Source organism: Ranitomeya variabilis, chromosome 4, assembly GCF_051348905.1.
Source record: "Ranitomeya variabilis isolate aRanVar5 chromosome 4, aRanVar5.hap1, whole genome shotgun sequence".
Classification (NCBI taxonomy): Eukaryota; Metazoa; Chordata; class Amphibia; order Anura; family Dendrobatidae; genus Ranitomeya; species Ranitomeya variabilis.
In genome coordinates, this window is record NC_135235.1 from 764,225,301 (window position 1) to 764,238,147 (window position 12,847).

Below are 12,847 nucleotides of genomic sequence, written 5' to 3' on the forward strand. Positions count from 1 at the left end.
TGACAGGGGCCCGTACATTCTGATATCATCAGTAATATATACCTGACAGGGGCCCATACATTCTGATATCATCACTAATATATACCTGACAGGAGCCCATACATTCTGATATCATCACTAATATATACCTGACAGGAGCCCATACATTCTGATATCATCACTAATATATACCTGACAGGAGCCCATACATTCTGATACATCACTAATATATACCTGACAGGGGCCCATACATTCTGATATCATCACTAATATATACCTGACAGGGGCCCATACATGCTGATATCATCACTAATATATACCTGACAGGAGCCCGTACATTCTGTATCATCACTAATATATACCTGACAGGAGCCCATACATTCTGATATCATCACTAATATATACCTGACAGGAGCCCATACATTCTGATACATCACTAATATATACCTGACAGGGGCCCATACATTCTGATATCATCACTAATATATACCAGACAGGAGCCCATACATTCTGATATCATCACTAATATATACCTGACAGGGGCCCATACATTCTGTATCATCACTAATATATACCTGACAGGGGCCCATACATTCTGTATCATCACTAATATATACCTGACAGGGGCCCATACATTCTGATATCATCACTAATATATACCAGACAGGAGCCCATACATTCTGATATCATCACTAATATATACCTGACAGGGGCCCATACATTCTGTATCATCACTAATATATACCTGACAGGAGCCCATACATTCTGATATCATCACTAATATATACCTGACAGGGGCCCATACATTCTGATATCATCAGTAATATATACCTGACAGGGGCCCATACATTCTGATATCATCACTAATATATACCTGACAGGAGCCCATACATTCTGATATCATCACTAATATATACCTGACAGGGGCCCATACATTCTGATATCATCACTAATATATACCTGACAGGGGCCCATACATTCTGATACCATCACTAATATATACCTGACAGTGGCCCATACATTCTGATACCATCACTAATATATACCTGACAGGGGCCCATACATTCTGATATCATCACTAATATATACCTGACAGGGGCCCGTACATTCTGATATCATCAGTAATATATACCTGACAGGGGCCCATACAGTCTGATATCATCACTAATATATACCTGACAGGAGCCCATACATTCTGATATCATCAGTAATATATACCTGACAGGGGCCCATACAGTCTGATATCATCACTAATATATACCTGACAGGAGCCCATACATTCTGATATCATCAGTAATATATACCTGACAGGGGCCCGTACATTCTGATACCATCACTAATATATACCTGACAGGGGCCCATACATTCTGATATCATCACTAATATATACCTGACAGGAGCCCATACATTCTGATACCATCACTAATATATACCTGACAGGGGCCCATACATTCTGATATCATCACTAATATATACCTGACAGGATCCCATACATTCTGATATCATCACTAATATATACCTGACAGGATCCCATACATTCTGATATCATCACTAATATATACCTGACAGGATCCCATACATTCTGATATCATCACTAATATATACCTGACAGTGGCCCATACATTCTGATACGATACCATCACTAATATATACCTGACAGGGGCCCATACATTCTGATATCATCACTAATATATACCTGACAGGGGCCCATACATTCTGATATCACTAATATATACCTGACAGTGGCCCATACATTCTGATACCATCACTAATATATACCTGACAGGGGCCCATACATTCTGATATCATCACTAATATATACCTGACAGGAGCCCATACATTCTGATACCATCACTAATATATACCTGACAGGGGCCCATACATTCTGATATCATCACTAATATATACCTGACAGGATCCCATACATTCTGATATCATCACTAATATATACCTGACAGGATCCCATACATTCTGATATCATCACTAATATATACCTGACAGGATCCCATACATTCTGATATCATCACTAATATATACCTGACAGGGGCCCATACATTCTGATATCATCACTAATATATACCTGACAGGAGCCCGTACATTCTGATATCATCACTAATATATACCTGACAGGGGCCCGTACATTCTGATATCATCACTAATATATACCTGACAGGAGCCCGTACATTCTGATATCATCACTAATATATACCTGACAGGGGCCCATACATTCTGATATCATCACTAATATATACCTGACAGGAGCCCGTACATTCTGATATCATCACTAATATATACCTGACAGGAGCCCATACATTCTGATATCATCACTACTATATACCTGACAGGAGCCCATACATTCTGATATCATCACTAATATATACCTGACAGGAGCCCATACATTCTGATATCATCACTACTATATACCTGACAGGAGCCCGTACATTCTGATATCATCACTAATATATACCTGACAGGATCCCATACATTCTGATATCATCACTAATATATACCTGACAGGGGCCCATACATTCTGATATCATCACTAATATATACCTGACAGGAGCCCGTACATTCTGATATCATCACTAATATATACCTGACAGGAGCCCATACATTCTGATATCATCACTAATATATACCTGACAGGAGCCCATACATTCTGATATCATCACTAATATATACCTGACAGGAGCCCATACATTCTGATATCATCACTAATATATACCTGACAGGAGCCCATACATTCTGATATCATCACTACTATATACCTGACAGGAGCCCGTACATTCTGATATCATCACTAATATATACCTGACAGGATCCCATACATTCTGATATCATCACTAATATATACCTGACAGGGGCCCATACATTCTGATATCATCACTAATATATACCTGACAGGAGCCCGTACATTCTGATATCATCACTAATATATACCTGACAGGAGCCCATACATTCTGATATCATCACTAATATATACCTGACAGGGGCCCATACATTCTGATATCATCACTAATATATACCTGACAGGAGCCCGTACATTCTGATATCATCACTAATATATACCTGACAGGAGCCCATACATTCTGATATCATCACTACTATATACCTGACAGGAGCCCATACATTCTGATATCATCACTAATATATACCTGACAGGAGCCCATACATTCTGATATCATCACTACTATATACCTGACAGGAGCCCGTACATTCTGATATCATCACTAATATATACCTGACAGGATCCCATACATTCTGATATCATCACTAATATATACCTGACAGGGGCCCATACATTCTGATATCATCACTAATATATACCTGACAGGAGCCCGTACATTCTGATATCATCACTAATATATACCTGACAGGGGCCCGTACATTCTGATATCATCACTAATATATACCTGACAGGAGCCCGTACATTCTGATATCATCACTAATATATACCTGACAGGGGCCCATACATTCTGATATCATCACTAATATATACCTGACAGGAGCCCGTACATTCTGATATCATCACTAATATATACCTGACAGGAGCCCATACATTCTGATATCATCACTACTATATACCTGACAGGAGCCCGTACATTCTGATATCATCACTAATATATACCTGACAGGAGCCCATACATTCTGATATCATCACTAATATATACCTGACAGGGGCCCATACATTCTGATATCATCACTAATATATACCTGACAGGGGCCCGTACATTCTGATATCATCACTGATATATACCTGACAGGGGCCCATACATTCTGATATCATCACTGATATATACCTGACAGGGGCCCATACATTCTGATATCATCACTAATATATACCTGACAGGGGCCCATACATTCTGATATCATCACTAATATATACCTGACAGGAGCCCGTACATTCTGATATCATCACTAATATATACCTGACAGGAGCCCGTACATTCTGATATCATCACTAATATATACCTGACAGGGGCCCACACATTCTGATACCGTCAATGATATATACCTGACAGGGGCCCATACATTCTGATATCTACAATAGTATATACCTGACAGAAGTCCGTACAGTCTGTATCTACAGTAATATATACCTGACAGGAGCCCGTACAGTCTATATCTACAATAATATATACCTGACAGGAGCCCGTACAGTCTATATCTACAATAATATATACCTGACAGGAGCCCGTACAGTCTGTATCTACAATAATATATACCTGACAGGAGCCCGTACAGTCTATATATACAATAATATATACCTGACAGGAGCCTGTACAGTCTATATCTACAATAATATATACCTGACAGGGGCCCGTACAGTCTGTATCTACAATAATATATACCTGACAGGAGCCCGTACAGTCTGTATCTACAATAATATATACCTGACAGGAGCCCGTACATTCTATATATACAATAATATATACCTGACAGGAGCCCATACAGTCTGTATCTACAATAATATATACCTGACAGGAGCCCGTACAGTCTGTATCTACAATAATATATACCTGACAGGAGCCCGTACATTCTATATATACAATAATATATACCTGACAGGAGCCCGTACATTCTATATATACAATAATATATACCTGACAGGAGCCTGTACAGTCTGTATCTACAATAATATATACCTGACAGGAGCCCGTACAGTCTATATCTACAATAATATATACCTGACAGGAGTCCGTACAGTCTGTATCTACAATAATATATACCTGACAGGAGCCCGTACAGTCTATATCTACAATAACATATACCTGACAGGAGCCCGTACAGTCTGTATCTACAATAATATATACCTGACAGGAGCCCGTACAGTCTATATCTACAATAATATATACCTGACAGGAGTCCGTACAGTCTGTATCTACAATAATATATACCTGACAGGAGCCCGTACAGTCTGTATCTACAATAATATATACCTGACAGGAGCCCGTACAGTCTGTATCTACAATAATATATACCTGACAGGAGTCCGTACAGTCTGTATCTACAATAATATATACCTGACAGGAGCCCGTACAGTCTGTATCTACAATAATATATACCTGACAGGAGCCCGTACAGTCTATATCTACAATAATATATACCTGACAGGAGTCCGTACAGTCTGTATCTACAATAATATATACCTGACAGGAGCCCGTACAGTCTATATCTACAATAATATATACCTGACAGGAGCCCGTACAGTCTATATCTACAATAATATATACCTGGCAGGAGCCCGTACAGTCTGTATCTACAATAATATATACCTGACAGGAGCCCGTACAGTCTACATCTACAATAATATATACCTGACAGGAGTCCGTACAGTCTATATCTACAATAATATATACCTGACAGGAGCCCGTACAGTCTGTATCTACAATAATATATACCTGACAGGAGCCCGTACAGTCTACATCTACAATAATATATACCTGACAGGAGCCCATACAGTCTATATCTACAATAATATATACCTGACAGGAGCCCGTACAGTCTATATCTACAATAATATATACCTGACAGGGGCCCGTACAGTCTATATCTACAATAATATATACCTGACAGGAGCCCATACAGTCTATATCTACAATAATATATACCTGACAGGAGCCCGTACAGTCTGTATCTACAATAATATATACCTGACAGGAGCCCGTACAGTCTGTATCTACAATAATCTATACCTGACAGGAGCCTGTACAGTCTATATCTACAATAATATATACCTGACAGGAGCCTGTACAGTCTATATATACAATAATATATACCTGACAGGAGCCCGTACAGTCTGTATCTACAATAATATATACCTGACAGGAGCCCGTACAGTCTATATCTACAATAATATATACCTGACAGGAGCCCGTACAGTCTATATCTACAATAATATATACCTGACAGGGGCCCGTACAGTCTGTATCTACAATAATATATACCTGACAGGAGCCCGTACAGTCTGTATCTACAATAATATATACCTGACAGGAGCCCGTACAGTCTATATCTACAATAATATATACCTGACAGGAGCCCGTACAGTCTGTATCTACAATAATATATACCTGACAGGAGCCCGTACAGTCTATATCTACAATAATATATACCTGACAGGAGCCTGTACAGTCTATATCTACAATAATATATACCTGACAGGAGCCCGTACAGTCTGTATCTACAATAATATATACCTGACAGGAGCCCATACAGTCTGTATCTACAATAATATATACCTGACAGGAGCCCGTACAGTCTATATCTACAATAATATATACCTGACAGGAGCCCGTACAGTCTGTATCTACAATAATATATACCTGACAGGAGCCCGTACAGTCTATATCTACAATAATATATACCTGACAGGAGCCCGTACAGTCTATATCTACAATAATATATACCTGACAGGAGCCCGTACAATCTATATCTACAATAATATATACCTGACAGGAGCCCGTACAGTCTATATCTACAATAATATATATCTGACAGGAGCCTGTACAGTCTATATCTACAATAATATATACCTGACAGGAGCCCGTACAGTCTATATATACAATAATATATACCTGACAGGAGCCTGTACAGTCTATATCTACAATAATATATACCTGACAGGAGCCCGTACAGTCTATATATACAATAATATATACCTGACAGGAGCCTGTACAGTGTATATCTACAATAATATATACCTGACAGGAGCCCGTACAGTCTATATCTACAATAATATATACCTGACAGGAGCCTGTACAGTCTATATCTACAATAATATATACCTGACAGGAGCCCGTACAGTCTATATCTACAATAATATATACCTGACAGGAGTCCATACAGTCTGTATCTACAATAATATATACCTGACAGGAGCCCGTACAGTCTATATCTACAATACTATATACCTGACAGGAGCCTGTACAGTCTATATCTACAATAATATATACCTGACAGGAGCCCGTACAGTCTATATCTACAATAATATATACCTGACAGGAGCCTGTACAGTCTGTATCTACAATAATATATACCTGACAGGAGCCCGTACAGTCTATATCTACAATAATATATACCTGACAGGAGTCCGTACAGTCTATATCTACAATAATATATACCTGACAGGAGTCCGTACAATCTATATCTACAATAATATATACCTGACAGGAGCCCGTACAGTCTGTATCTACAATAATATATACCTGACAGGAGCCCGTACAGTCTATATCTACAATAATATATACCTGACAGGAGCCCGTACAGTCTGTATCTACAATAATATATACCTGACAGGAGCCCGTACAGTCTATATCTACAATAATATATACCTGACAGGAGCCCATACAGTCTATATCTACAATAATATATACCTGACAGGAGTCCGTACAGTCTATATCTACAATAATATATACCTGACAGGAGCCCGTACAGTCTATAGTATATATACAATAATATATACCTGACAGGAGTCCGTACAGTCTATATCTACAATAATATATACCTGACAGGAGCCTGTACAGTCTGTATCTACAATAATATATACCTGACAGGAGCCCATACAGTCTGTATCTACAATAATATATACCTGACAGGAGCCCGTACAGTCTGTATCTACAATAATATATATCTGACAGGAGCCCGTACAGTCTATATCTACAATAATATATACCTGACAGGAGCCCGTACAGTCTGTATCTACAATAATATATACCTGACAGGAGCCTGTACAGTCTATATCTACAATAATATATACCTGACAGGAGCCCGTACAGTCTGTATCTACAATAATATATACCTGACAGGAGCCCGTACAGTCTGTATCTACAATAATATATACCTGACAGCAGCCCGTACAGTCTATATCTACAATAATATATACCTGACAGGAGTCCGTACAGTCTATATCTACAATAATATATACCTGACAGGAGCCTGTACAGTCTATATCTACAATAATATATACCTGACAGGAGTCCGTACAGTCTATATCTACAATAACATATACCTGACAGGAGCCCGTACAGTCTATATCTACAATAATATATACCTGACAGGAGTCCGTACAGTCTATATCTACAATAACATATACCTGACAGGAGTCTGTACAGTCTGTATCTACAATAATATATACCTGACAGGAGCCTGTACAGTCTATATCTACAATAATATATACCTGACAGGAGTCCGTACAGTCTATATCTACAATAACATATACCTGACAGGAGCCCGTACAGTCTATATCTACAATAATATATACCTGACAGGAGTCCGTACAGTCTATATCTACAATAACATATACCTGACAGGAGTCTGTACAGTCTGTATCTACAATAATATATACCTGACAGGAGCCAGTACAGTCTGTATCTACAATAATATATACCTGACAGGAGCCCGTACAGTCTGTATCTACAATAATATATATCTGACAGGAGCCCATACATTCTATATCTACAATAATATATACCTGACAGGAGCCCGTACAGTCTGTATCTACAATAATATATACCTGACAGGAGCCCGTACAGTCTGTATCTACAATAATATATATCTGACAGGAGCCCATACATTCTATATCTACAATAATATATACCTGACAGGAGCCAGTACAGTCTGTATCTACAATAATATACACCTGACAGGAGCCCGTACAGTCTGTATCTACAATAATATATGCCTGACAGGAGCCCGTACAGTCTGTATCTACAATAATATATACCTGACAGGAGCCTGTACAGTCTATATCTACAATAATATATACCTGACAGGAACCCGTACAGTCTATATCTACAGTAATATATACATGACAGGAGCCCGTACAGTCTATATCTACAATAATATATACCTGACAGGAGCCCATACAGTCTATATCTACAATAATATATACCTGACAGGAGTCTGTACAGTCTGTATCTACAATAATATATACCTGACAGGAGCCCGTACAGTCTGTATCTACAATAATATATACCTGACAGGAGCCCGTACAGTCTATATCTACAATAATATATATCTGACAGGAGTCCGTACAGTCTGTATCTACAATAATATATACCTGACAGGAGACCGTACAGTCTGTATCTACAATAATATATACCTGACAGGAGCCCGTACAGTCTGTATCTACAATAATATATACCTGACAGGAGCCCGTACAGTCTATATCTACAATAATATATACCTGACAGGGGCCCATACATTCTATATCTACAATAATATATACCTGACAGGAGCCCGTACAGTCTGTATCTACAATAATATATACCTGACAGGAGCCCGTACAGTCTATATCTACAATAATATATACCTGACAGGAGCCCGTACAGTCTGTATCTACAATAATATATACCTGACAGGAGCCCGTACAGTCTATATCTACAATAATATATACCTGACAGGGGCCCGTACAGTCTGTATCTACAATAATATATACCTGACAGGAGCCCGTACAGTCTGTATCTACAATAATATATGCCTGACAGGAGCCCGTACAGTCTGTATCTACAATAATATATACCTGACAGGAGCCTGTACAGTCTGTATCTACAATAATATATACCTGACAGGAGCCCGTACAGTCTGTATCTACAATAATATATGCCTGACAGGAGCCCGTACAGTCTATATCTACAATAATATATACCTGACAGGAGCCCGTACAGTCTGTATCTACAATAATATATACCTGACAGGGGCCCATACATTCTATATATACAATAATATATACCTGACAGGAGCCCGTACAGTCTATATCTACAATAATATATACCTGACAGGAGCCCGTACAGTCTATATCTACAATAATATATACCTGACAGGAGCCTGTACAGTCTATATCTACAATAATATATACCTGACAGGAGCCTGTACAGTCTATATCTACAATAATATATACCTGACAGGAGCCCGTACAGTCTATATCTACAATAATATATACCTGACAGGAGCCCGTACAGTCTATATCTACAATAATATATACCTGACAGGAGCCCGTACAGTCTGTATCTACAATAATATATACCTGACAGGAGTCCGTACAGTCTATATCTACAATAATATATACCTGACAGGAGCCCGTACAGTCTATATCTACAATAATATATACCTGACAGGAGCCCGTACAGTCTGTATCTACAATAATATATATCTGACAGGAGTCTGTACAGTCTATATCTACAATAATATATACCTGACAGGAGCCCGTACAGTCTATATCTACAATAATATATACCTGACAGGAGCCCATACATTCTATATCTACAATAATATATACCTGACAGGAGCCCGTACAGTCTGTATCTACAATAATATATACCTGACAGGAGCCCGTACAGTCTGTATCTACAATAATATATACCTGACAGGAGCCCGTACAGTCTATATCTACAATAATATATACCTGACAGGAGCCTGTACAGTCTATATCTACAATAATATATACCTGACAGGAGCCCGTACAGTCTGTATCTACAATAATATATACCTGACAGGAGTCCGTACAGTCTGTATCTACAATAATATATACCTGACAGGAGCCTGTACAGTCTATATCTACAATAATATATACCTGACAGGAGCCCGTACAGTCTGTATCTACAATAATATATACCTGACAGGAGCCCGTACAGTCTATATCTACAATAATATATACCTGACAGGAGCCTGTACAGTCTGTATCTACAATAATATATACCTGACAGGAGTCCGTACAGTCTATATCTACAATAATATATACCTGACAGGAGCCCGTACAGTCTGTATCTACAATAATATATACCTGACAGGAGCCCGTACAGTCTGTATCTACAATAATATATACCTGACAGGAGCCCGTACAGTCTGTATCTACAATAATATATACCTGACAGGAGCCCGTACAGTCTATATCTACAATAATATATACCTGACAGGAGCCCGTACAGTCTATATCTACAATAATATATACCTGACAGGAGCCCGTACAGTCTATATCTACAATAATATATACCTGACAGGAGCCCGTACAGTCTATATCTACAATAATATATACCTGACAGGAGCCTGTACAGTCTGTATCTACAATAATATATACCTGACAGGAGCCTGTACAGTCTATATCTACAATAATATATACCTGACAGGAGCCCGTACAGTCTGTATCTACAATAATATATACCTGACAGGAGTCCGTACAGTCTATATCTACAATAATATATACCTGACAGGAGTCCGTACATTCTATATATACAATAATATATACCTGACAGGAGCCCGTACAGTCTATATCTACAATAATATATACCTGACAGGAGCCCGTACAGTCTATATCTACAATAATATATACCTGACAGGAGTCCGTACAGTCTGTATCTACAATAATATATACCTGACAGGAGCCCGTACAGTCTGTATCTACAATAATATATATCTGACAGGAGTCTGTACAGTCTATATCTACAATAATATATACCTGACAGGAGCCTGTACAGTCTGTATCTACAATAATATATACCTGACAGGAGCCCGTACAGTCTGTATCTACAATAATATATACCTGACAGGAGCCTGTACAGTCTATATCTACAATAATATATACCTGACAGGAGCCTGTACAGTCTTTATCTACAATAATATATACCTGACAGGAGTCCGTACACTCTATATCTACAATAATATATACCTGACAGGAGCCCGTACAGTCTGTATCTACAATAATATATACCTGACAGGAGCCCGTACAGTCTATATCTACAATAATATATACCTGACAGGAGTCCGTACATTCTATATATACAATAATATATACCTGACAGGAGCCCGTACAGTCTATATCTACAATAATATATACCTGACAGGAGCCCGTACAGTCTATATCTACAATAATATATACCTGACAGGAGTCCGTACAGTCTGTATCTACAATAATATATACCTGACAGGAGCCCGTACATTCTATATATACAATAATATATACCTGACAGGAGCCCGTACAGTCTATATCTACAATAATATATACCTGACAGGAGCCCGTACAGTCTGTATCTACAATAATATATACCTGACAGGAGCCCGTACAGTCTGTATCTACAATAATATATACCTGACAGGAGCCTGTACAGTCTGTATCTACAATAATATATACCTGACAGGAGTCCGTACATTCTATATCTACAATAATATATACCTGACAGGAGCCCGTACAATCTATATCTACAATAATATATACCTGACAGGAGCCCGTACAATCTATATCTACAATAATATATACCTGACAGGAGCCTGTACAGTCTGTATCTACAATAATATATACCTGACAGGAGTCCGTACATTCTATATCTACAATAATATATACCTGACAGGAGCCCGTACAGTCTGTATCTACAATAATATATACCTGACAGGAGCCTGTACAGTCTATATCTACAATAATATATACCTGACAGGAGAACGTACAGTCTATATCTACACTAATATATACCTGACAGGAGCCCGTACAGTCTATATCTACAATAATATATACCTGACAGGAGCCCGTACAGTCTATATCTACAATAATATATACCTGACAGGGGCCTGTACAGTCTGTATCTACAATAATATATACCTGACAGGAGCCCGTACATTCTATATATACAATAATATATACCTGACAGGAGCCTGTACAGTCTATATCTACAATAATATATACCTGACAGGAGCCTGTACAGTCTGTATCTACAATAATATATACCTGACAGGAGCCTGTACAGTCTGTATCTACAATAATATATACCTGACAGGAGCCTGTACAGTCTGTATCTACAATAATATATACCTGACAGGAGCCCGTACAGTCTATATCTACAATAATATATGCCTGAAAGGAGTCTGTACAGTCTATATC